Source organism: Castor canadensis, chromosome 6 (genome assembly GCF_047511655.1).
Source record: "Castor canadensis chromosome 6, mCasCan1.hap1v2, whole genome shotgun sequence".
Lineage (NCBI taxonomy): Eukaryota > Metazoa > Chordata > Mammalia > Rodentia > Castoridae > Castor > Castor canadensis.
In genome coordinates, this window is record NC_133391.1 from 89,036,603 (window position 1) to 89,063,968 (window position 27,366).

The 27,366-nt window shown below is 32.8% G+C and overlaps 1 non-coding gene across 1 annotated transcript; it reads right to left on the reverse strand.

The window, feature by feature from the left end:
- Positions 1-21,535: 21,535 nt before the first annotated feature.
- Positions 21,536-21,662, reverse strand: LOC141424492 (small nucleolar RNA SNORA3/SNORA45 family). The gene has a single exon (XR_012449406.1). It is a non-coding gene; the product is annotated as a small nucleolar RNA SNORA3/SNORA45 family (small nucleolar RNA).
- Positions 21,663-27,366: the final 5,704 nt, after the last annotated feature.

Sequence of the window (27,366 nt, forward strand, 5' to 3'; positions counted from 1 at the left end):
GATTAGAGTTCACTAATTTTGTACCAAATCTTACATCCGAGTTTCTGTGTTGCTGTTGATTGTGATGATGAGTGATTTTATCGAAGGGCATTGTCAATGGAGCTCCCAAATTCAATATACTTCTTAAATGTTTAAGTGAATATGTATGTATATTCTAACTTACTCTCTCTGAAACTGGATTGATACAGGTCTAAAAGTTGAGGATGGAGTAAGGTGAGTTGGCTGACAGGGCTGGGACAGGGTTGGAAGAGAGAGAGAGAAAAACAGCATTGTAAGTGAGCAAAAATGGGAAGAGAGAAATTAATTTTGCATGAAATGTTTCAGGAAATGGAACTGTTCAGTTAGTCTGTGGGTATGAAATGCCTCTTTAAACACAGAACTTAGGTCCTGCCAGGATGTTTCACCTGGCTTCAATCTTTTCACCTCACACTTCCACACCCTCAGTTAACTTAAACACACACCATTCTAGAAAATATCAAGGTTCCTTTTTCCATTCTAATATTTCCTTAAGGATTAAGGATGTTTCTGGCTGGTAGCATTTTTCCCTAGCATGTTCAAGACTCTATTAGCTCTTCAGCACCAAAACATAAAATAATAATAATTTCAATTCTATGGTACATGTAGCAGCTCTCCTAAAATTATTTATTGTTTCTCTTAAGATTTATTCATTCTCAAAATATATATTCACAAAGTTAATACTGAACACAAGGTGTGAATATCCTTCACCTCTGATAACATTTAGTCTCCTCTCAACCACCTTTGGAATTTATAACAGATGTAAACACACAAAATGTGTTGGGATCCTAGATCATTTCCTGTATCTATTTACTTTTAATGATTAAGTGTACTTAAATGGTTCATTTTTGAGTAAATGTAGGTTTAATATCTGAAAAGTATTTTGTATTTGTTATTGATGTTCCTTTTATCAGAACGAAATGCAAGAATATTTAACATTCATAACCAAACTAACAGTATAACATTATTCTTGCGTTTATAAGTTTTTGTTCTTTGGAGAGTAATTACTGTATGATGGAAAGACACAAGAGCATCTGGCTCTTTGGCAAGTCCCAAATACAACTGGCAATCAAGAGAAACTGAACGGCTGTCAGATGGTTCAGATGCTATGGATGAGTTTCTGTCTAAACTCATCTACAGTTGCCTCCATTCTTTATATTGAACATATTCAAGTTTCCATGTAAAATAAATCTATCATTTATACACACATAAATTTTCTCTAATTTCTTCCTAGTAATGTAATTGATTATGGTTCTTATAATCAAAGTTATTTCCATATTTTAAGGTATTTTGGAAGTATGTCTTTCTAACTGCTCAGATCTTATTATATAACAATAACACTGACACAGGAAGATAATTTTCTATTCTTTGACTACGTTCTCCCCCATGATGAAGGTCATTTTTGTGAAAGAAAAATTTCAGAGTAAGAATGTTTATCTTAGGATAACAACTTCCAAGTAATGCCATGTCATATATTCCTCTCAGGACCAAGATTTGTTTTTTCTGACACATAACTTAGATTCCAAATCCTTGGACCAACAAAGATTATCTTGACCTTCCTACACGTATGCCACGAGGAAATCGCTGCAGGAACAGACTGCTGAACCAAAGGCATACACACAGAGCTGGATTGTTGCCTCCTCATGAATCTGAACTTGGCGGTCAGTGGGTAATGGCCAAGTCATAGTGAGTGTCTGATGGCATGCCCAGCAAGCAACTGAGATGAGAAGATGGTGATATGCTCTAAATATTATTTAAAGTGTTGATTAATTTAAAATTATAATATCCAAAGATGATCTTCATAAGGCAACCTATGTGGAAACTTTAATTTTAATAATGCATTATTGAAAAGTGTTTTCTAAAAACTGACACCATTTCTGTTTTATTTTCCATAATGATTTAAAAATTATAGCTTATCACTTTTACATTAATTTTTTATTGTTTTGTGCCATTTCTCATCAAATTTCAGTAATCAATTCTGTGCTATTAGTAATTTGTATTTTCCTATTTACTTGATTATCAAACATGATATTGCAGTAAGACTTTACATTTTTATTTTACATATATGGAGTGGGATTGAATCATCAGAAGTGAATCCTCCTATGTCAAAATAATAGTATAATTTAATTTTAATTTTAAAAATAAATTTTTTTTCAAAGCTCTTCAATATTTCTAGCTATGGCAAGCAGCCAACTTCCTCTAACAGTTTATATTTGGAAAACACACTTGAATTTTCAATATAATTTATATGACAGATTTGAACATTCCTATACTAAGCTATCCAAATAGATAGACAAATCTACTTCCATTGGATGGAGACATCAAAAATTAGGTGGTCATCAAATTACTTAGGTCAGTGTTTTTTCAGTGTTACTAGAATATGATATTCATGACAAATTGGCTTATTTTTGAAGCATCTGACTTCATCATGGCTATGAAATTCACAAGTTTGTGAGTATTGTTATGTTTTGCTCAATTTTTTCTCTAGTATACACAGAAGCAACAGGTTAATAGGAGCTCAGTAAACAAAGCCTTCACAATGGAGGCTTATTAGATAAATTCTGGTTGCTAAGTTATTTGTAAATGTTATTAAAAAGTTTAAAAAATATCTTATGGTAAGAAGACATTATGCAGCATACTTGAAATTTTAAATTAAAATTAATGATAACCTGAGAGCCAAGTGAAAGCCTAGTTACAAAGATGAAACAAGTATTATAGGATACAAGGAGAATTAGGTAATTGTATTATTAACATTTGGTCGTTTTCCGGGTGAAATATGAGATCATATTATGAGTGATACTTTGAGTGTAGTCTCTGTGACCAATTTCACTTTGTCTTGAGCGCTTCAAACTATAACAAAGAGAGTCCATTGTAGAACCAGTTTGATTTCAGCTCCATACAGGAGATTCAAGCTTTTAGGTTGCATATGAACCAAGAATTTCTTACATTTACCTCCACTGTCACCCACTTTGGAGATATATATATATATACACACATATATGTAATATATATTATATAGATATTTGGTAATAAAATATATGATATATACATATAATGGTTTTATATATATATATATGTATATATATATTCAATTCAGAGCTTTACACTTGCAAAGCAGGTGCTCTACTGCTTAAACCATGCACTCCAGTCCATTCCATTTACTCTGATTATTTTAGAGTTGTGGTCTTGGCTGGCTGTGGTCCTCCTGATCTCAGCCTCCCAAGTAGCTAGAATTATAGGCATGAGCCACTGGTGCCTGGCTGGGGACAGATTTATTTTGAAGGTTGTTCTTAGGAAAATACAAATTATGCTAGATATTTAAACCAGAAACTGAATTTAAAGAATTGGCTAAAGACTTAAAAGATAGGTAAAAACAAACAAGAGCATTGATGTGATATAGCAAATTGAAAATTCTAGAAACAGCCCAAAGCCATGTAGTTATGCAAGTGAGGGAAAGGTTTAGGCTAATCAGAACTTATTAAGTTGGAAAAACCCTTTGGATCTAGTATCCTGGTCTCCAGGAGGACACCAGTGGCCAGTTGTTTCTGGTAACTTACAAACTTACAAGAAAATTAACCACAAAGTTTGGAGACATTACTTAGTTGAGGGGAAAATGCAATCAAGCTGGAATTGACTGCTGAAAATGAGAAGTTACTTTTTGCTGAGGATGCAGCCTGTATCTGAGAGCAATGCCGATTGGAAACAAGGAAACAACAAGAAAGAAATAAGTCTCCTTTTTCCAAGGACTGTGCCATTACTAGTACACCCTATTGTATATAATTGATAGGAAGCCACTGAATTCAAAGAAATTTTATTATAAAGTCCCAGCTACAAAATATCACAAAACAGTATGTGGTGAATTTGGAGTTCACTTGGAAATAATTCCAAAAAACAAGAAGATGATACAGAAAACTAACTCTGTCTTCAATGAAATAACAAGTTACCAAATAACCAAATATACAGCAAGGTTCCTAAGAATAGTGGTTTCTATAAAACAGGAGAAAGCTTGTTTTGGGCTGAATTCCTTAGAAAATAAAACAAAATAAAGTTTACCAACAGGAATGGCTCTCAAAACTCCTGCTTACAGCATTGATAAACTTCCTGGAATTTTAACAATCTTGAAAGAATAGACAAGAGGGAACTAAATGAAGAAATCACACAGACAGGCCACATAAACATTAAACAAAAAAACCCATGTAACTAGCCTGGTAAAAGAAGTTAGGAAAAACTTAAGTCATTAATATTGCCTTATAGACGAAAAGATATGATGGAGAGATATAAACACTAAAAAAACAAAAAACAAAACCCTATATTCTATCTTCAAATAAATATGCATATTTGTTCATAAAGATATGATATAAATAGATCTCCTTCACCCAAATTTGTTATTCATCTGATTTAAACACTATACAATATATACATGTATTGAGAACTACCTGGTATACCATTAATATGTGCAATTTTTATGATTTTGTGTACCAATTAAACTTCAAAATAAATAATTAAGAGACTTAATATAAGACAAAATATTTGGAACAAATGAATATGGCAATATATGCAGCACTCCAAAAATTTGTATACCAAAATACAAATACAAAAAACCCACCTATAGCAACAATATAAAATAGGTAAAACCACCCCTCAAACAATTGAACTTTGAAACACACAAATACATGAACAAGCCCTCTACATTACTGATTGTAAGGCAAATTAGTTATAAAGTTACAAATTAAAATCACAATGCATTACTATTTTAATCTTCCTAAACTGACTGAAATTAAACACTGATATAAGAACATTATTTCCAGATTGAGCAATTATATTTTCAATCATTTGCTTGTGAAAATGCAGAATGATGCAACTACTTTGTAAATTTGTTTGCTTCAATATAATTATATACCTACTCTCTGACATGGCAATTACATCACTAAATATTTACACTCAAAGAAATTAAAACATATCCACAAAATCATTATATAAATTATACTTTCCACACAAGGAAATCTGCAGCATCTTAAATAACAATAGCTCCTAATTGGAAATATTCTAATTTTTATCAATAGGGAATTTGATGACTTAAACAAATTAATATGTACATACATTGAACTGCCACTCAGCGATAGAGAGGAAGAAACCGACACATGCAACATGGATGAATTGCAAAATCTTATGTTGAATGAATAAGCCTATTTCAAAAAAATACAAACTGTGTGATTCCTTTTATATGAAGATCAACGTGGTGATAGAACTCTGAACCCTAGTTGACTAATATGATTGTGGAAGGAATAAATTAATGTCAATTATGAGAAACATTTCTGGGTGACAGAAATAAGCTTTGTTTTGATTACAGCATAAGTTGTTTAAGTGTATATATTTGCCGAAACTCACTGAATCCTATAAAGAAGATCTATATAAACTATTACATAGTATGATCAAATTTTTGCCTTGATCAGTGCAACATTTTGAATTACTCTGTGACTTTAGACTTGCACTTTTTACAAAGAAGCCAGAGTGAATTCTTTAATAGTAAACACTATTTTAAAAACACATTGTTTTCTATACTATAATGTTTTGAATTCTAAATTTTCAAATTAGATATTTTCCATGATCTGCCAATTACTTTACATTCCAGCCTTCCTTGGCAGTATATTTTACCTTCTATTTCTGTTATAAAAATAGAAAGCTGTTTGAACTAACTACATTATCTGATGCTCTCATCTGTGCTTTTGCTCTTATTGTTTCTGGGTGGGAATTCCTTCTTTCTGTTAGGATTTTTCCCACCATATGATTTCTGCTTATGTTTTAGGTTTTAGCTCAGGAATCAACTTCTTTAGGAAGTTCTCTTTCCATTTTAGAATTAATTACAGTGTTGTTGCTATCCTCCTAGACTTGTCTGTTTTTATAATATTCTGTAAATTGTGGAGGGAAAGAATACATCCTATTTTATGATAGACTTCCTATAATCTTTTCCTACTATCAAAAAAACTAATAAGCCAATTCCTTTTCTTTGCCTAGAATCTTCCCAGTCAATATCCATTTCAAGTTACTTGAAATGGAAACCACTAAACTTACCCTCACCATTCTCCTCTGCTCTATCAGCACTGTCAATATTTTACAATCCTGACCTAATTCATCCATCCACCAAAAAATATAAACACTTTATATTTTATTTTAAGATATGAGTATAATAGTTTGCAAATGTGGGGCTTCTTTTCTATTCCATATAGGTGAACTCTTCCTCTGACTTTAAATACAAACTATCCACTGTTTACTCTGGAAGCTGTATCTCCAGCCCTCACACTTTCCGTGAGCTGCCCACTCTTACTGAACTGACATTTCAACACCCTGACTCACAGATTTCATAAATTTTTCATATTGAAAACAAACTCTTGCTTTGTGAGCACTGCAAAATGTGACTCTCAAACATGACTGATCACTATTTACCAATTTTCAACAGCAAGATATGCTAGTTGTCTCTGGTTCATGTCTTTGCATTTGCTGCAAGTCAAATCTATTCAAGACCTATTGCTTCAACTTTCAAAATTAGAATTTAACAATTTATTATTAAATCCAAAACTTCCTCCTTAGCTCAAGTTTCCTTCTTCTTTAGCTGACACTACCAGTGACTTCTGATTCCTGTGCTCTCATAACTTCTGAACTCGTAAACACTACTCTCCATGGAGCAAGCAGAGTAACCTTTGTAAAACACAAACCAGATTTTATCTTGCCTGTGCTCAAAACTATCAAAGGATCCACAAGTTCTTATCTGGTAGCTCTCTGCTTATTTTTGTATCCTTTTATTTCTAACTCCTCAAAGAACTAGTCTCTCTGTCTTCCCTGGAACAGTTCCTCCTCAACCTTAACTTAACACTTTTACAAATATGAAATTACATTTTCTTTATTTGCCTTCTGGGTGCGTTTTCTGCTGTCCACACATGTTCCATGCTGAAGGCCAAAAGCTCGACTGTCATTGTGTTCTGCTGGAGACTTAGAGCTGTGCTCACAGTAAGAGAAGTTCATAAGTGTACTGTCTCAATCTCTTATCTTACCTCCTTGTAATTTAAATCTCTTTAAAACTTTTGATTATATTACATTATATTTGTAGTGCAACAATAAAATTCACTATTATAAAAATGCTTATTTCTAACTGTTAATAGAAAAATATTTTTTTAAAATTCTGGTAAGAAAATTATTTGAAATGCTTTGATAATTTCTAATTTTAAACTGCCTATAATATATTAAATTAAATATAAATAATACACTATCATTTCTTACACAAATTAAACAAAATAAAAATTCATTTAAAAAGCACTGCAGTTAGAGATTAAGTAGGTGTTGAAAAACAATAGTTTTTGGGGATGCTAGCCCAGCATTTACCACCTATTTGTTGTTTCTCAGTTAAGCTTTCCAGCCTCAGTATGCAGGTCATAAAATCAATGAAATGAGTTACTTGTCCTGAAAGTGGTTAAAACTCAAATATAGTATTAATTTTTTGCTCTGATTAGATTGTATTTTATTGAAAATGAATTATTTGAAATTATTGTGGTACTTTATATCAAATTCAATATTCCATTAACATTTCTATGTTAATTCTGCTTTTGTTGTTGGAGTTATTGGGACTTTGACTTAGGGCCTCGTGCTTACTAGCCAATTTACCAGTTGAGCTATACTTCCAGCCTCATTTGTTTTACTTATTTTTCAGATAGGGGCTAGAACTTTTTGTCCAGGGCAGGCTTTGAACCGCAAATCCTCTTTTATGTATTTATCAAAGAGCCTCAAAAAAGCATAAAAATATGTATATCATCAAACAACAAAGACTCCATATTATAGCCATTGAACAAAACAATTTGAAAAGTTAAAGAAACCTAAATTTAGGTATTCACTCCTTTTTGTACAAGGTTCTACTTTTGAAGATATATGCAGTATAGCTGCATTAAGAAATTATATCCAGGCATTTGATAAAATAATTATCAAGCTGCTCTTCTTTAGTAAATTATACAGTACAAAGAACATAAAATGACTTTAAGAAGAAACCAGTGATTAGAACTACAGTTTAAATAGTGAAATCAATTTGAAGTCATTAGCACATAACTTATCAAGGAAACTTTAAATTAATATCTTAGAACCTTTGGATTCTGACCAGATAGTTTTGGTCTTGACTTGGGATTTCTTTGACATTTTGAGAAAGATTCAAAGAAAAAACATGTAGAAAACCATGAGTAGGCTATGGAAAGTGGGAGCTTTTATATACACTATATGTAATACCTAGTGAGATCAACTTAAGTGTCAATAAACGAAGTGGGATTGGCTGAGTAGTTCAAGTAGTAGATCACCTGCATTGGAAGTATGAAGCCCTGAATTGAAACCCTAGTACCACCTAAAACTAAAACAAAGTAAGTAAAGTGAACCATAAGAAGTTATTCTAACATTACTGACAAGTCATAAAATTAATAACAAAAACACAAAAGATGAAAGTTGTAATTACAGAAGAAATTAATACTGAATTGAGGAAATACACATAATTTCTCCAGACTCTTTATATTCCAGCAGTGTTCTTACATTTCTCTGTAAGAAAATTGCCATTAAATTTGGCTTAAGTTTATAAATATCAATAATACAAAAGATCAATGCAAAAGGCTCAGGGTTCTCTTTCTGAGTATTACAGTCTTTCTTTAATCTATAGAATGTGCAATCTTTTGGTGAGAAAGGTATAATATCTACCAAGTGCCTTTTAAGTAACTAAAAGATCATGTGTATTACATTTTGTGTTTACTTTCTTACCTAACACAGTAAACAGGAGATCATAAACTAAGCACTTTGCTTTTATTGAGAAAGAAATGCATTAAATAATCCAGAAGACTGTGTAATTCAAAGCTTTTGCTTCTTACATTAGATTTATGGTAACATTTTCTGAAAAATAATTTCCATGAAAAATATTTTAAATATTCCAAAAAATTATTTAATTTAACAATTAATGTGCAATTTATACATGTGCTTATATTTATAACACATAGAAGACACATACTATAAGTAAAAATTACTCTCTTTCACTATTCCTTTTTCGGTCTGCATATTGAGCAGATTTTTCATGTCAACAAAAGGAATCCTTAACTCAACTAGCAAAAATGCTTTGTCTTCCTTATTATGCTTATATCTTCTCTTCAACAAAATTAGAGGTAAGGGCAGAGCAGGTTCTGCCTGGAAGTGAGGGAAGGAGGGGGGAATGGTGGAGGATGGAAGCAGGAGGGAGAAATGACCCAAACAATATATGCACATGTGAATAAATGAATAATAAAAAATTTAAATAAAAAAGAATTAAAACAATCATGTAATATATTGTCTTTTTTTAATGTCTATTTTTGAGTTACTTAAGTAGTAATTATCCATCATATTTTAAATGCACTTTTTAATTATTAATTAATGTTTGCTAATGCTAATCTATTTTTGTGTAGATTAACCAGACTATTTGTAGAATAAGTCAACATAAGAGGAATTTGGGGAATGAGAGTATGGTGCATTTAAAAATAGGATACATGTATTAACAGTTTTGAATATTTTTCCAGAAATTTAGAGATACTTCATATACTAAACCTATGATTATTACCATGATTGTTGAAAGCTCTGTCTTATGGTATTGTCTAAAGTATGTATGTGTCTGAAGAGATTTGGTTTTTTCATCTGTATATTTTTCACTTTTCTATGAACTACAAGTTCTTATCCATTTTGCATTTGAATATTAGGTGTTTTATCTATTGGTTTCTAGGAAACTGATTCATTGTGATATAGATTATATATTTCACAGTTTGTCACTCTTGAGTGTCTTTGCTGTTTGGCAGTTCTGGGATTTGAACTCAGGACTTTGAGCATGCAAGGTAGGTACTTTTCTAACTATACTTCCAGCACTTTATGCTCTGGCTATTTTAGAAATGGGGTCTCACTTTTTGCCCAGGTCTGCCTGGATGATGATCCTCCTATTTAATGCTTCGTGCTTTGATTGGGATGGCAGGCACTTTGATGTCCAACTTCTTTTTCTATTGAATGGGGTCTTGGAACTTTTTGCCCAGGATGTCCTGAAACTATGATCCTCCCAATCTTAAACTCACAAGTAACTATGATTATTGGTATGAGCCACTGGCAACTAGATTGTTAGTCATTTTCATAAGTTTTGTTTCTAGTTATCAAACTCCTACTTATTATATTTTGATGTGTTTTCTTTTTGTTTTATACTTTCAAGGTTTATGAACTGCTTAGAAAGTGTTTCCCTATGTTAAATATATGGAAAATTAAAATTTCCCATATTTTCCTGTAATAATTTCATGGTTTCATTTCTAACTTCAAACTATTAATTAACTGGTATTTTCATATTGCTTAAGAACACAGTATCTCTGTTTTTTGTTGTCTTTATGTACTATCATGAACCAGAAGGTCGAATATCAACTATTAAAATAACCCGTTCACAGTCAAGCAAGTTGGTACACACCTATAAACTTAGCACTCAGGAGGAAGAGACAGGAGAAAAAGAGTTTGAGGCCAGCTTGGGCTACATAATGAGGACAAGGCCAATCTAAGCTACATAGCAAGATCCTGTATCAAACACACAAAGAAGCAAACAAAAATAATCTATTCTTTTCTTTTTTTCATAATTTCAAATTACTTCATATTTAACTTGAAAATCCATATAAGAAGTTTGGATTATCTTGTGTCTATCCATTCTGTTTCATGGATCTTGTTATAAAAGTAAAAAGTGATAGGACATATTTTAGTTAAGACTCAGTTACATATCAGGCATTAGGAAACACAAATCCCTATTATTTGTTCTTTTATAAAAATTGATTTATAATATTTATATGTGTATTTTTCCATATATATTTTAGGAAACACCTTTTCTAGTTCACAAAAATAAATCTATTAACATTTTTATTGTGATCATTATGTGGATTTAAATCAATTTAGGGAGAAAAATATATCTTCATAAAAACATCACTGTTGTCAGCTTTAATGTCATTATAATCGACAAAGTTAAACACTTTACTACAAATATACTTATGGCATACAATTATTTTAGTTGCAAAAGGAAGCCCCTAAGATCGAGCACAACACTGAAGATTTGATCATAATTAATGAAAAATGCCATGCAAATTAATATATATATGAACTTATCCATATATGACCACATATGAGTAATGCCCAGGATTTTTGATAGTCTTTAAGGTATATTTTCTTAAATTTATTATTGTCAACTACTAGAGTTTGAAATATCAACTTGGTTGTACTCTGACATGCTTTACAGCATCCAGTTCTAATATATTAATATTATAATATTGCTTTATTCATTTTTTAGGGATTTGTATTTCAGGAGGCATTTTCATATTTCTGATTGAATTTGATTTTAAAAATTATTATACTATCAGAGCAGGAATTGTTTCAATTTATAGGCAAGAGATAAAGTAAATGTATTACTTAAGAAAAAAAGGTAAATAAGTAAGTAGACTAGAATATGAACTCCAGTTGTTCGATTTCTGCTTCAATGTCACCATATTCATTATTAAATATTTCAGAGTCTGAATGGAAAAAAAATTTGTTACTCATTAATTGGTGTGGGTATGTGTATTCATGTGTGTGTGTTTTGTTTGGGAGGATTTTCTTGGGTTTGACGAAGAAATGTTAGTTTGTGAAAGTCAAAAACAAACAAAATATTTATTATTTTCACTTTATAGAGGTTTGTTCTTTATTTTTTTCTCTTTAGTCAGAAAGCAGAAAGACTTGCTTTTTCTATCTAGTCTTAGTGTCTAAGGAGTTTCCTTCAACTTAACCTCCAAAGTTACATGCACTGTAATATCAAAAGACCTCACAGTACAGAGAAAACAGAGTAATAAATAAATGAGTAGGAAATTTGAGAAAAAATATATTTACTCAATAAAAAAGGGGAGGATGAAGAGGTTAGACACAGAACAAGTGCTTGCTGTGGTTAGAGCCTCTGATTTTCACTATGATGTTCATGCTTCTTGCAATGACCCTCATGTTCAAAATCTCCATCTCTAGAAAGCGTTGACTGAATATTTGATATGAACTTGAAATTTTTCACACACTCTTTGACAAGGAGAATTCTGGGGACTTGATAATTCTTTTGTAAGGAAGAATAGGGAGACTAGAAGTAAATAATCTATAAAATCCAACACACATATCATATCACATCATAGAAAATTGTTTCAGTCTGCTCATGAAAAATTTGGATGTTATGTAGCATTGCTTTGGAAAAAGGGTAGATTGCCATATCAGACTCAAGAGGACTTCCCTTTGTTGCTCCTTTGGAATTCCTTCTGTTAATCAACTTTTTGATTTCAACTTCTCCAGTCTTGTGGATCTCTACTCTCTGCTAATAAAACATGCCTTTTGTGTAACTTTGTCATGTTTCACTTTATAGCTTCTACCACAAACATCAGCATGGAAAAGATAGTGTGGTAGTAGGGAAGAAGAATAGGAATATTAAAGAAAAACTCGTAGAGGATAAATTTAAATAGAGAAGCAGGAGAAAATGAGGGATAACTCAAACTGAGGCAGTTAAAACTAGAAGGGTACAGAACGAAAAGCAGTTGTGGAATTTCTATGGGAAAGTGAAAAAATGTGAGGACATAGGGATGTCATATAGTACATATTTATGATACTTATAAATGTATATTAACACATATATGTGTATAAAATTCCTAAACTCCTAATACTAAATATTTTTATATTTAGATCTTTCTTATTTTTCACATATAAATACACACAGCATCACCAAATTATGTTGATCATTGGACTTGTTGATCTAATTCCCAGAGTAGTAAACAATAAACAGGAGGATAATATCTTGAGAAACTGTATGGATATGTACCTTGGCAGAAATAATGACATATATGACTACTGTATGCTGCATATATTCAGTGGTTATAGTGGAGTTATGCACAACAATGACCTGGGCAAAATTTCAAATCCTGCTCTGTAAGAGTTTCTTGTAGTAAAGTCAATGTATTCATTCATTCATACATTGTGAATAAAATAAGACATATTCATCCACAATATCATCAAATTACCATGAGAATATATCAATTCTCAAAAAAATTCTCTTCCACATTAATTGAAATCATAATCTTGTTGAAAATGTCATTTAAAAAATTTTTAGAAATTGCTAATCAAAATCTAAATGAATAAGATGATTATAATTCAATGATAGCTCTTCACAAGAATTTGGAATGTACACTGGAATGGATTATCCATGAACGATACTTAAGAATGATTCTATGAAATAAATGAACTTAATTTTATCAGGGGAGAATATTTAATTGATTCAGTGTTTTTTGCAAATTCCAGACATAAATCAAGAAGATGGGGCAAGATGGTGGAGGAGTAGAAGATTTTACCATCAGACTCCGTGAATAGGAATGTGTATAACAAAGAAGAAACTACGTAAAAGAAAGGCAAAAGAGAGGAAGAGCACTGTTTACCACAAAATAGGGACAGGAAAACTGAAAACTACAGTGAAACAGAAAGATCACAGAGTAAATGAAGAAAAAATTTGCCATTCAAGTCCCAGTTCCAGCCCCAACACCTTACTCGAGCCACAGCTTTCTCCAGAAGTGGACAAGTGAAAGACTCCACCCCAATGTAAGCCATGCAGACCATTATATACCTGACAAAAAAAACACACCTCCCCAAAACTTTAACCCCACTGTGGGGGTTTGGTGGGACAGTGATTTCCCCAGCACAATAGACCAGCATCAGACAAGGCAACCTTTCATTCACCATACCTTAGAGAGCTCTGGCAAGGTGCCATCTTGAAAGAAGTCCTCCTGATGGAGATTGATATACATAAGGGAGGAGGGTGGTCTTAAAAACAAGGAGAAATCACAGCTCCAGGTGTCTTGAGACATCTGGCCACTATGTATGAGTAGAGATACCCAGAAAAGATTTTTAGAGAGGAAAAGATTTTCACAGGGGATTTGCTGAGAATTTAAAGAGAATTCAGGAAAAGAAAGGCCCAGCGCTGGCAAGTCATGCCCTACGTGCTTATGAAAATTTTCAAAAACAAACACCTAGCCTTTGAAGGCAGAATGCTCAGATTCCAGAATTTGCTTGAAGGCTTCCTATAGGCAAGTTTTGAGACTGAGAAGTGGGGGATTTGAAAAATCACAACTTAGGAAGTTCTAGGAATTCCACACGGGCAACTGCCACCAGAGGCATATGTGGAGAGTGTGAGGTTTGACAGGGGCAGGAATAGGACCAGAAGTTATTGTTCTTACTCTATCCAGTCACAGCATCTCCATTGACTAAGGCCAATTTCAAAAACAAAGCACCCAGACCCCACTGGCAGAAAGCTCAGGTTAATGAATCTATTCCCATGGACCAGATAAAGGAGAATGATGGAGGGGGTAGGGGATGAGTTCAACTGTGAAATATTGAAAGAACTTTTGTAAATGTCACAATGTACCCCTAGTACAACAATAATATAATATAATTAATATAAACTTAAAAAGAAGAAAAAGAAAAGATAAAACTTGACAGCAAGCAGATAAGCTTTGAGACTGAGCAACTCTAGGGACTTAAAGGGTCAAAGTTTGGGACATTCCAGGTCTCATAACCAATGTCCATGTAGGCAATTGCTACCTGAGGCAGATGTAGAATGGGAGAGGTTTTGGACTGAGGAAATGTGAAAAGCAGCAAAAGGCCTAGAGGTTGGTGCTCTCTCAGAATTGTTCCCTGCTCATTCAAGTATTTGACTTATTGCTGAATTCTTAACAATGTTACTGTAGTAGGTTCTCCACTATGTGAAGAAGTAAAAGAGAAACTTAGCCCCCAAAGAGCTGCAAATCACAGAGTAGAATTTTAAAATGAAAAACCAAAGCAGTGTCTCCCCTCCAAGACCTCACCACAACTAAATAATTGAATCCAAAGAAAATGAATTGGCTGAAATGTCAAAAGCCTACTATTAGGTATGATCAGTATCCTCAAAGAGGATTCAAATAAATACATAAATAAAGTTAATAAACCAATCAACTCCTGAGACAAGAAAGCAATGTGGAAGAAAAATTCAGCAAGGAAATGAAAATTATGAAAACAAACCTAAGTAGAAATGTGAAAAATGAAAAGCTAAAGAAATCAAATAAAAATGACAATGGATGGTATTATCAACAGGCAAGATAAAGTTGAGGAAAGATCAGAAATGGAGTACAAAGTGGAGATGTTGTATATAGACAATCATAAAGAAAAAAATATAAGTTCCTATGTTTACAAAATCCAAGAATTCTGGGACATGATTAAAAGACCAAACTTAAAAATTTCACAGATGGATTAGAGAGCTGAAATACAAACCAAAGTTCTAGGAGACCTATTCAATGAAATCATACTGTACTATTTCTCAAGTCTATGTAATGATATACCCATTCATCTATAGGAGTCATTTCAAACTCCAAATAGACAAGAGTACAAAAGAACAAACCCACATCATATCATAATTAAAACACCAAAACTAGAGAGAAAATAAAGGATACTAAAAGTTGCAAGAAAAAAAATGTCAGCTTACATAAAATGATAAACACATAAAAATTACCTCAGTGCTCTCAGCACAAACTCTTAAAGCCAGCAAAGCATGGAGAAATATAATTCAAGCTCCAGAGATAATAATTACCACCCAAGAATATTCTATCCAATAAAGCTATCCTATATTCTCAATGGAGAAAAAAAGACCTTTCAGGATGAGGATAAACTAAAGCAGTTCATATCCAACATGCTTGCATTACAGAAGAAAATTCAAGGGAATATTTCACACAAGAAGAAGGAAGAGGAGGAGGAGGAGCAGCAGGAGGAGAGGAAGGAGAAGGCAAGAAAGAAGAAAAAAATCACAAATGCAAGAGGTTAGGAAAGAATGAATCTAAAAGAGAAACTGATGAACCCACAAGAGCTATTAAAGTTTCAAGTATGATCAACTCAGTAAATTAGTAAACCTGAAGGTGAGCAATGCCAAAAGTAGAGATCAATGAACACAAGAGTTAGGGAGAAATGACCCAAACATTGTATGTACATAGGAATAAAATAAAATAAAAAAACATGAGACTTGACATAAAAAATAAAATAAAAACACAGGAATCAGTAAATATACCTAAATCATAAATATAAACATAAATGGACTTAACTCTCCAACCAAAAGACACAGATTGTCATATTAGATCAAAAAGCAATACTTAGCAGTCTGGTGTCTATAGGAAAAACATCTTACTATCGAAGACACACAGAGACTAAAAGTGGAAGTTGGAAATTGATATACCAGGCATGTGGAAATTACAAGCAATCAGGAGCAGCTGTTCTTGTATTAGACAAAGGAGATTTTAAGGGAAAATCAGTCAGAAAAGATAAAGAAGTTCACCACTAACTAATAAAGGAAATAATTCAGCAAGAAGATATAATAATTCTTAATATATGTATACCAAACATTGTTAAACCCATGCTCATAAAAGAAATACTTCTGAGCATCAAGGAACAGAACAGTCCAGATACAATAACAATTGGTGATCTCTACATACTACTTTCATCAATGCATAGACCATCAGGCAAGATCTAGGGCAAATGCAGCAATGTGGTTGGACTTGGATCACATGACAAAGGGAGAACACATATGGGAGATATGGGAATAGGTAGAAAACCCAAAACATGAAAGTGTTTGATGTCCCCACTCCAGAGGAACTAATACAGAAACCTTAAAGCGACAGAGGTCAACATGAGAAGAGGATCGGGAACCAGTGAAAAGGTCAGTTAGAGATGAATCAACTTGGGTTATAACACATTTGTACATGAAAGCAATGCTAGGAGTCTTTCTGTATAGCTATCCTTAACTCAACTAGCAAAAACACTTTGTCTTCCATATTGTGCTTATGGCTTCTCTTCAACAAAGTTACAGATAAGGGAAGAACAGGTTCTGCCTGGAAGTGAGGGGGGAGAAGCATAGATGGTGGGGGAGGGGGTAGAAATGACCCAAACAATTTTTGCACATATGAATAAATTAATAATAAAAAATTTAAAAGAAAAGAAATTGTAAAGATATTCTAATTAAACAATACCATGGATGAAATGGACTTAACTGACATTTTTAGATTATTCTACCTTATAGCAGCAGATTACATATTTTTCAGCAAACCATGAAACTTTCTCTACAAGTTTCTCAACAAATATAAAAAATATCTAAATAATTGTCTGTATCTTACAAGACCAGAATGAGATAAAATTAAGTCATTGACAAGGAAAACTATAAAAAACTTTCAAATTCAAGGAGACTGGAGAAAACATTTTTGAAAGATCAATGAATCATTGAAGAAATTAGAAAAGGGATTAAGAATTTCCAAGATTGCTTAGAAAAAAATTAATCCCAAATATAGCTGATGGTCAGAACTTATAAAAACTGGAACAAAAATTAATGAATTGAATTAAAGAATGATACAACTAATCAATGAAACACAGTTGGTTGTTTGAAAGAAACAAATGTTATCAGTTCACCTTTTGCTTAGTTAACCAAAAGAAGAAAGGAGAAAACCCAAATTAATAAATCTAATTTGAAAAAAAAAAAAACACACTACAACAGACACCAATGAAATTCAGAAGAAAATATGGGAATATTTTGAAAACCTGTTTTCTAGCAAATTGCAGAAAGGAAAAGAAATAAATTTCTTGACAATATTTCTCCTCAAAACTGAACTAAGAGCATCTAAACAGTATAAACAGATTTATAGAAAGTAAATAGATTGAGAAAGTTATAAATGATGTTCCAACAATGAAAATCCTAGGCCTAGATGAATTCACTGCTGAATTCTTCCAGACCTTTAAAGATCAAATAACATCTATGCTCCTCAAACTACTCCAAAATAAATAAAGGAAAGGAATACTAATAAACATATTTTACAAATCCAGTATCACTGTTATACCAAAAACTAGGAAAAGACACATTAAAAAAAAAAAAAACTGTTGTGAGCCAATATCTCTGTTGAGCACAGATGCAAAATTTCTCAACAAAATTCTTCCTAACAGAATCCAACAACACACTAAAATTATGAAGTATGTTTCACTCCAGGGATGCAAGGATGTTACAACATATATATCAGTAAACATAATACAACACATAAATAGAATCAAGGACAAACACCACATCATCATCTCAATAGATATAGAAGCAGCCTTAATAAATTTCAACATTCTTTCCTGTTAAACACTCTGAAGAAATTAATAGAAAGAATATGCTACAAAATTACAAAGGTTACACATGGCAAACCTAGACCCAACCTCATACTAAATGGGAAAAACTGCAACCATTTTTTCTAACATCAGGCCTGGATAAGAGTATCCACTTCCCCCATTCTTCTTCAATATAGTACTGGAATTCCTACTTCAAGCAACATGACAGGAAAAAGAGATAAAATGTATTCAAATAAGGAAGGAAGAAGTAAAATTATTATTATGATGATGATGATGATGATGATCTTATATATATCACCCTGAAAACTCCACCAAAGGAAAAAAACCAAACTTTTAGACATCATCAATTCATTTGGCAAAGTAGCAAGATACAAAAGCACTATAAAGAAATCAGTAGCACTTCTATACATCAACAATGAACACTGACAAAGAAATCAGGAAAACAATATGATATACAATAACATCAAAAAATTAAAATATCTAGAAATAAATTTAACAAGATAAATGAAGAAAGGAAGAACAAATAGGATAAACCACTGAAAAAAGATATCAAAGAAGACATTGTGGAAGGGCATCTCAAACTTATGATTTCACAAAATCAGTATTCTGAAAATGACATTACCACAAAAGCATTCCATATGTTCAATGAAATCCCCATCAAAATCCCAATGACATCTTTCACAGAGATAAAAATCAATCCATACTAAACTTACTGTGGAAGCACAAAACTCCTTCTATATAGAACCAATTCTGAGCCAAAAGAGTAATGCCTGAAGTACCCTAACACCTGACTTCAAACTATACTACAGAGCCATAGTAATTAAAAAAATATAATCATGGCACAAAAACAGAATTAAAGATCTATAGAACAGAATAGAGAACTCAGACACAAACCTACAATGATTCAACCATTTATTTGATTTTCATCAAGATAGATCTAAATATGTGTTGGAGAAAAGATAGCCTCTTCAAGATATGATGCTGAGAAAACTGAATGTCTACCTATACAGGATTTAACATAGATCCTAGTTTTTCACCTTGTAATAGTATTGGTTCAAAGTGGATCAAAGATCTTAATTTTTTTTCTTATAGGAAAAATGAAAAAGAAAACATGTTCTAATTATTCTAAGAAGAGGGAGGAGTGATGATGGAAAATGATGAAGAAGGGCATCTAAGACTCATTATAAGCACATATGTAAATGTCACAATGAAACCCCCTAGTACAAATAATATATGCCAATAAAAACTTATTTTCAAAGACTAGCCATAGCCACGTATTCACATAAATTAACAGACTTTAATATCTCCCTGTTAATGCAAATCTAAAGAAAACAAATGATTAATAAATGTAAATAATTAATACATTCATTAAAGAAATGTGTATTAAGTACCTAAATAGACTGATATATTAGAAAAATTGTGTACATTTCATTGCCTATTGAAGATTTTTATAACAGCCTCTTTCAAACATTTATATTTTACTAAAAGAAATATTCTAGATACATTTTCAAATTTCATCATCAGTACAGTTTTAAAATAGATGATAATAGCAAATAGAGACAAAAATATTTATCATAGTGTATGTAAAACATACATACACTTGGTGAAAAACTTTAAAAGCAACTCAATAGAGAATAAATACAAATTTTGCATCTTATATTTCAGAAGCAAGAAGTAAAATTGTGTCATTAAAAATACATAATTAATATGAGTCAATACTAAATTAAAATGACTATAATACATTTATATAGTTGATACATTTAAACTTTCAGTAGTTTTTTTATTAGTACATATTCATTTATTAGTCTATATTCATTGTGAGAATTCCAAATTGGCTTATATTGTACATTGTTTGGATTACTCCCAACCATCTCTCCCCCATCAATCCCTCCCTGCCCCACCTAAAACTATTGTAAGAGGTTTCTTTGTTCTATTTCTATAAGTACATGAAGTCCATCAACCATACTCCCTTACCTTAGTTTTCTTCATTCACCCTCCTCCCTTCCATAAGTACCCTCCCACATACTGTATCTATTTTACAGTCATGGCTTTTGTTATTAATATATGTTGATGTTCAAAAGGGTTTCTTAATGTATCCCCACTGTGATTATACTTTATTTTGGTTTATTCAACCTTTTCCATTATTCTCTCTTACCCTTTACCTCCTCCCCCACATTTTTCAACAGTTTTCAATATATATCCTTATAGCCTCTACATTCACATCTTAGGTTATATGATGTTATTGATGCTCTTTCATTCTCTTTTCCTTTTCTTCTTCCCCAGAGTTCCATAGGGTAGCTCCACTATTACAAACATGTTCTACATATGAGTTTGTGTATGATCAGGTTTGTTTTTGTGTATATGTTTATCTTTTGGATATATTTTCCACATATGAGAGAAAATATGCTGCCTTTGTCTTTCTGAGCCATGCTTACTACATTTAACAAGATGTTCTCTAACTGCGTCCATTTACCTTCAAAAACATATGGTGTCATTATCTCTTATGGCTTAGTAAAACTCCATTGTTTATACATACCACATTTTCTTGAATTATTCTTCAGTTGTAGTGCATCTGGGCTGTTTCCATAATATGACTATTGTGAATAGTGCTACAATAGACATTAGTGTACAAGTGTCTTTATATGCCCAGTAGCAGTATCACTGGATCACATGGCCGTTCTACTTTTAGCTTTTTGAGTGATATTAGTCCCTTATTGGATGAATAGGTGGCAAAGATTTTCTACCATTCTGTGGGCAGTCTCTTAAGTCTAGTGACTGTTTCTTTTGCTGGGCAGAAGATTTTTAGTTTGATGCAGTCCTATTTTGTATGTCTATGAAGTCCACTTGTTCTGTCAAATAGTGTAAATATAGCAACCAATTTAAATCTGAAGTTTCTTTGTGGTATTTTTTTTTTTTGGTCTGGATGATCTCTATGTTGATGAGAATAGGGTATTGAAATCTACTATAATTATTGTATATGGACCAATCTGTCTTTTTATATCCAGTATGGTTGTTCTATGAAATTGGGTACACCAACATTCATTGCATATATATTTGCAGTTGCTAAATGTATTTGGTGGATTATTCTTTGTATGAGTATGTAGTGACATTGTATCTCCTCTAATTTCATCTTAAGTCTGCTCCATTAGATACTGCTACACCTGCTTTGTTTTAGATTCCATTTGCTTAGGAAATCATTTTCATCCTTTCCCTTCCAATCTATGAATATATTTGCCAATGAGGTAAATTTATTGGTGATAACACACAGATGGATCTAGTTTTCTTTTTTTCATTTTTTTCTGGAGCATGTCAACCTGGTGACTGACTGTGCCCTGAAGGCAACAGCCATTAAGTAAGGTCAGCATTTATTGTTTAAGGGCTCTAGCACATTAAGGAAATAGCCAAAACCCAAGTGTGGTTCTAACATCAATTAGATCAGGTTTTTAAATATATTCTGCCAATTAAATATATTCTGCCAATCTATGTCTTTAATTGGAGAGTTAAAACCATTTACATTTGGGGTTATTATTGAGAGGTATGTGCTAATCCCTATAATTTTGTTCTTTTTTTCCTACTGATTAATTGGAGAAGAGTTTGATCTTTCCTTTCTCCCTTATTCATCTTAGATTTTATTATTTTGCTTAGTTGATAATGCTTGAATCTTTTTGAATTCTTGTTTTTTTTTTTTTATATTCTTCAAGTGAGATTTATTCTTTCTTAATCTTGCATGGTTTTGAATTTCTACCACTCTCTTGTTTGTGTAAGATTCCTTCACATATCCTCTGCTGTGGTGATTTTCTGGTCATTAATTGCTTTAGTTGTGCTTACCTTAGAAGGTGTTTATTTATCTCTAATATTTTAAAGAGGCCTTTTCTGAATATAACAGTTTAGGTTAGCAGTTACTTACTTTTAGAGATTCAACTATTTCATTCCATGCTTTCTTGGTTTTAATGTTTTCCTCAGAGAGTTTTGCTATTATTCTAATTGTTTTGCTTTTGTAGGTAACATAACACTTCTCTTACAGCTTCCAATGTTATTTCTTTGTTCTGTACTCTTGGCATTGTAACTATAATGTAACTTGAAGAGGTTCTTCTCTGATCCTTTGATTTGGGATTCCAATTTCCCCTTATACTCAGATGTTTTCCATCCCCATATTTGGGAACTTTTCTGTTATAATTACATTGAACAGGCTTTCTACACTTTCATCTCAACTCCCTCATCTACACCCATGATTCATAAGTTTGGTTTCTTCATTGTGTGCTGGAATTCTTGAAAAGTGTGGTTGTGGTACTTATTTATTGCTATCTAGATGTAATAATTCTTAACTTTGCCTCTAACCCTACTGTTTCTTTTTCTGTTTGATCTAATCTATTGATGATGCTTTTCATTGAGTATTTTATTTGATTTATTGAGATTTTCACAATGAAGATTTCCTTTTGTTATTGTTTCTTGGAATTTGTATCCTTTTGCTGAATTTCATGTTTAATCCTTCAGTCAACTTCTTTACTTCATTCATACATTATTGGTATCTCCTTTGAGACCACTGACCATTTTTAAAATTTGGCTTTTGAACTTTTTGGCATTCCAACCATTTCAATAGGTTTGGATTTGGTTATTGATGATTCATCAAATTTTGAAGGAGTCATATTTCCTTGCTTTTTGCTATTTCTTTTCCATCTGCATTTTGATTTGCTATCAACAGAGGTAGATATCACTTCTGGTTTAAAACTGGGCTTTTCTTACTGAGTGGCCTTCTCTTAGACAAAATACTTATTACCTCTCATGGACAAAAAAGCAGACTGTGGTAAAAACCACACCAAATCACCTACTTACAAAAATTGTAAGTAGAAAAGAACAGAGTTAAAATAATATAAGATAAATTAGGAAGTTAAAAATAAAAGTAAAAGTAATAATAAATAATAAAAAGATGTATGGACAAAAGAAAGAGAGAATCAAGATCACCACAGGAAAAGTACATTAGATGAAGCAATGAGAAATAATTGTGAAAGAAAACAAATACAAAACAATTTTTAAAAGTCAGGAGTTATTCTTTGCTGAGGCAATATAGGATGGAATTGCTTCACTTTTTTCTCTGTTTCCTCTTTTTGAAAGTGACTAGATGTACATGGAGAGGAAGCTGTAAATAAATTTCCTTCTCAAGTCTCCACTGGTCAAAGCTCTCATGTCCCACATGAGCTTGTCCTAGAAACCTAACTGAGGGTGAAGGGAGATGCAGAAAAAACATCAGGTAGAAGACCAAACATTCACAATGCTTGGGCCAGGTAGACTGGGGCCTTGGATGGAGACACACAAAAACCTCCACCTGCAAAGACTTTGTTATATACAATGACAAAATGAGGTGGAGCAGCAGTTCTCAGGAGAGGGGGTGTGATATTGTAATTCTCGGGAACAAGAGGAACCTGTGACTGCTTCTCTCTGAACATAAACATCTTAGAAAAAATGTCTGTACTGCATCTTGCCCACTTCTGCAGCTGAGGCTGTGCTAACTCAAGCCTGCAGTTTATTGGGCATAACTGTGCTTGCTCCTTTCTGAGGTTGGGGCTGTGCTAAACTCAAGCTAGCAGTTTATCTGATACAGCTGTACTTATGCACTCCACTCTCCACACAAAACAAAAAGAACTATATGGAGCCTGAGTCTTACTCTGACTTTCCCTTCAAATTCACATGACTGAATTCTGCTAATAGTTTCTCTATGTTTTCTGTAATTTACACTTTGTCAGGAACTACCTTCAAGCCATTACCATTGTTCAGTCCACTGAACTACTACAGTTGTATGGTCACTCACATGATAGGCCCTCCAAAAGTGTATATTTGAGAGTGGAGGATGTCTGAAGAGTGTTTGTTTTTCCATCAAATGTCTCTGGGAATGGGAGAGTACGGGAGGTGGTATAATCAAAGCAATCTGTACTGTGAAGCCAAGGATGGCCCAGCCACACTAATCTCTGTCACATCCCCCACTGGTATCCACACAGCTGATTATGCTTCTTTTCTCACAGGGAGGTCCAATATTCCAAAGTGGAAGCACTATCTGCTTCTCATCTGCTTCTCTTTGCAGTGCAGCTCACACCTCTCACCATTTAGACTTGTATTCAAGAATCTGCATATAAGTCACAACCAATTTCCTGGGCCCATACTAACTCTCAGGGTGGCCTTTTGCTTAGTGAGCAAGGAAAAGAGGCCTCTGACACTCTCAGTAGCAAGGCTTGACAGTATAATCCTTCCTAAGATGTTTCTCCACCATGGTACCAGAGAACATGCTAGGAAGTGCAAACAGCCTCTTCTCCAGTGATTGCTTGTTGAGGAGACCACAGGTTTCTTATCCTAAACTCTAGTTTTGAAAATATCAGATTATGCTTCTGTGGAGCTTACCAATAGTTTTCTTCTCTCTTTTTCTTAAAGACTTGTTGAGGGGGCTCTCCCCTTTCTATGCAAAGCATCCAATATTAGGGTTCATTTTTTTCTTTTATAGATCTAAAGTTTGGAGACTGACAGAATGACTCAAGCATGAGGCCCTGAGTTCAAACCCCAGTACCATCAAAAAAAGAAAAGAAAGTTGATAGATCTAAAGTTCAGCATTTCTGGATTTCACTGTGGTCTGGGTGCTGTTGCACTCCTATGCCTTCCCAGGTCATCCCACTTGTCTCTTGTACTGAATGCCTGTAATCATGCCTCAATATGTATTTTTTCTCCCTTTGTATGCAATTTTTAATGAAATCTTGATTAAGCTTGATTTTTCAAATGTATACTGCTAGGTAAATTAATCCTGGGCTGAATGGGTACAGATATGGCAGTCCCACTGTATGTAGTTTCTGATGGTGTATTCTAATCAAGAAATACATTCTAGAATTGCTATCATAAATTAGATTATGTATCAATACAGGTAAGGTTATAGATATATTTTAATTAGTCTTAAAACTTTTCTTGATTTTATTCTGACAGCTCTTGAAGATTCAATCTGAGTGTTTTAAATTTTTTTTTATTATTTCTTTTCTTTTCTTCTTGTTATGCTGGGAGTACATTTTGACCTTTGCAAAATTTCTTATAATATATCAGAGCTGAATTCATCCCCTACATCAGTGTCCTTTATTTTCCTTCCCTCCATTCTTGGAATTGTTGCAACTGGTCTCATTTTTTCCATTTACATACATATGTACACAATATTGGCACCATATTCACTCTCCTACATCCTATCATCACATCCATCCCCCTTTCACTGGTACCAATCCCCCAGGCATGATCTTTTCTGTCCTCCATTTCTCCATTTTGGGTGAAAACAAAATGACTTTTTTGTTTGTTTAAGATAGCTGTAGAGGGAATTTTCTTGTGACATTTCCATGTAAAAATCTATTATAACCTGCATTGGACCATACCCTTAATTTTTTTATTATATTTTTTTATTAGGATATATTCATCATAAGGGGGATTCAAATTGACAATTTTAATCAGACTTATATTGTATTTGTACATTATTTACATTTCCCCCATCATCACTCCCCCTCAACCCCCTCCTCACACCACCTAAAGCAATTGCAAGAGTTTTTTAGCTGTATTTCATATAAGTATATGAAGTCCATCAACTATATACAATCACCCTAACCTCCTTCCTTCATCTTCTTCCTTCCCAGTGGTTTTCCTTCCCCACCTCCTGCACACATTACATATTTTACTGTCCTGGTTTTCTTTATTAATATTTAAGTTGACATTCAAAGGGTGTCTCAATATATGCCTTATCTATTTTTCTACTTTCTACCTTAGTCCCCTTCTTATGGTGGTTTCCACAGGTTGAAAAATTCTACATTCATTCTTGGATAGAAAGTACTTCAACCATATTCACCTTCTTAATTTCCTTCTTTTGCCTTTAAAAAAAATTTTTAACATGTGATTCTTAGGAATATATTGTGTTAATTTAAGGAATTTCATTGTTATCAAATTAAGATATCCAACCTTTTACTTGAAATCTCTATGGAGAAGTTTTATCAAAATCTGATGTGGAGTAGAGGTGTGGCTCAAACACTAGAGTTCCTACTTTGCAAACTTGAAGCCCTGAGTTCCAACCCCACTCCACTCCCCCCCAAAAAATATAACATTATATAGGCCATAAGATAACTATATAACCCATTAGTATTCTTATTTTCATAGTACAAATAATGTGTCAAAGTCACCATGAATTTCTTGATATCTAGTTTTCTTACAGTTTTCTAACTCTTCTCCATAATTTGGGTGGAGTATGATGAATTGTGGGTAAAACATTAACTATCCAACAAGCTAAATTACTCAGACTTCCATACTAATTAATTTACTTTATATATTTTTCTAACTTCTATTTTGTATTAACTTCTGATCTTCCACATATGTGTGTGTGTGTGTGTGTGTGTGTGTGTGTGTGTGTGTGTGTTTCTTTGTATTTTTTCACTTAGATTCACTGGGAATATCTTCAAGGTGATAAGAAAAGTGATTCGCCACTAGATCTTTTCCCATTTTGTTTGTATGCTAACTTTATTTTCTTTTCCTGAGACCCTGTTCAGATCATGTTCTACACACCTCTTATGCTTCATTTTATTTAGTGATGTCTCCATTATTTGTTATCTCTGAATTTGGGGTTACATTTTTGTCTAATTCTGCACTTCTTAGTACAATATATATTCTAGTCTATGTTTGGTCTGATTTTAATTACCTCTATGAGATTTTTTGGCTCTCCTTCATATGAAAATATTCTATTGATAATCTCCATCTATTTACTTCAAAAATATTTTTTTCTTTCTCTCTCTTTTTATATAATATATGAATGATAAATGTTGGTGAATTTTTTGGATAAATACAATACTTGTATGATCTCTGTGCATGCTCTTGCAAGATTACTGTATCTTTTTAATCCTGAGGACTTGTTCTTGTTAATTCTCTAAAAAGAAAGCACAGTAATTTTATGTTTTATTTCACATATTGGGTATGATACCTTATGCAGCCACTGGGTTATGCTCTCTGCTACTTCTCTGAGTCCTACTCCTTAGGAATGTGTCTTAACTCTGTGATTTTGGTTTCTTACCTAGAAGCCCTGTATTTCTCCAAGGTAGCTTACTTTTCACTGACCACTGACCAAAACCCAAGTCAGCACGA